Source organism: Octopus bimaculoides, chromosome 21 (assembly GCF_001194135.2).
Source record: "Octopus bimaculoides isolate UCB-OBI-ISO-001 chromosome 21, ASM119413v2, whole genome shotgun sequence".
In the NCBI taxonomy this organism is placed as follows: domain Eukaryota; kingdom Metazoa; phylum Mollusca; class Cephalopoda; order Octopoda; family Octopodidae; genus Octopus; species Octopus bimaculoides.
Genome location: NC_069001.1, coordinates 18995446 through 18996555, shown reverse-complemented (window position 1 = coordinate 18996555; position 1110 = coordinate 18995446). Strand labels below are relative to the sequence as shown.

The 1110-nt window shown below is 33.7% G+C and overlaps 1 protein-coding gene across 4 annotated transcripts in view; it reads right to left on the bottom strand.

Moving 5' to 3' along the window:
* The window catches only part of LOC106873104 (uncharacterized), a 259225-nt gene that overhangs the window by 46537 nt on the left and 211578 nt on the right, over nt 1-1110 (bottom strand). The window lies entirely within an intron of this gene.

Genomic DNA, 1110 nt, shown 5'->3' with positions numbered 1-1110 from the left:
TTGCATCTATTCTTGTAGATTCTCCAGATTTCTACAAGAATAGATGCAAGCGCTAATTTATAAAAACATGTTACATGTTAATAAAAATCTGTAAATGTACAACCATCCAGATATCTGAGTACCTTATTTTTTCTAATATATATATATATATATATATATATATAGATATATATCATCATCATCATCATTGTTTAATGTCCGCTTTCCATGCTAGCATGGGGTGGATGATTTGATTGAGGACTGATTTGACAGAGTTTCTACAGCTGGATGCCCTTCCTAATGCTTATATGGGTACAGGACATCACCAACTGTGTAAATAACATGAAATACGAAAACAAATGAGTTAAATATGCAAATAACGAGAAAAAAATGGAAAACAGGATAAGTAAACACAGAGAAACAACCCTTCATCAGTTGTTGGCTGTCTATTTACTCCTCATTTCGAGCATTCAATGACAATATGAGTCTTCAAAGACAGTTGCTCCCATAAATTCTAAAATTAAATTTAGGATTTATGGAGGGTCAAAGTTGGGAACGAAAACAGGACAGTGGAGACATACAAGGAAACCGAGCGAAAACAGACATGGAGGGTCGTTAGACCAGAACGAGAGGAAAATAGTGAATGCTGGGAGAAACATCTTCTTTGAAAAGAGGAAGGATAGAAGAGAAAAAAACGTCCAGTCTTTTGAACATCCCTGCAGGAAGAGAAAGATGGTCATGTGAAGAAAAGAAAGATGGACGACAGTCACATGTGAGCAATAAGAGAGAGAAAAAGAGAAAGAGGGGAGAGAGAGAGAGAGAGAGAGAGAAAACAGTGAAAGAGGGAGGGAGAGAAAAGGGAATTAGAGAAGGAGGCGAAAAACAGTATAGAGTAGAGTCGCATCAAAAGGGTGAAGATAAACTTACTTGGAAATGGATGTATGGTGTTCAATTAAATAATAATAATATAAATAATATATATATATATATATATATATATATATATATATATATATATACATACACACATATATATATGCATATATGGGTACAGGACACTTGAAAATCCTGCACGACCAGGTGAAAAGTGCTTTATTTAATATGTGACATTAATAAAAATTAGTAAATGTA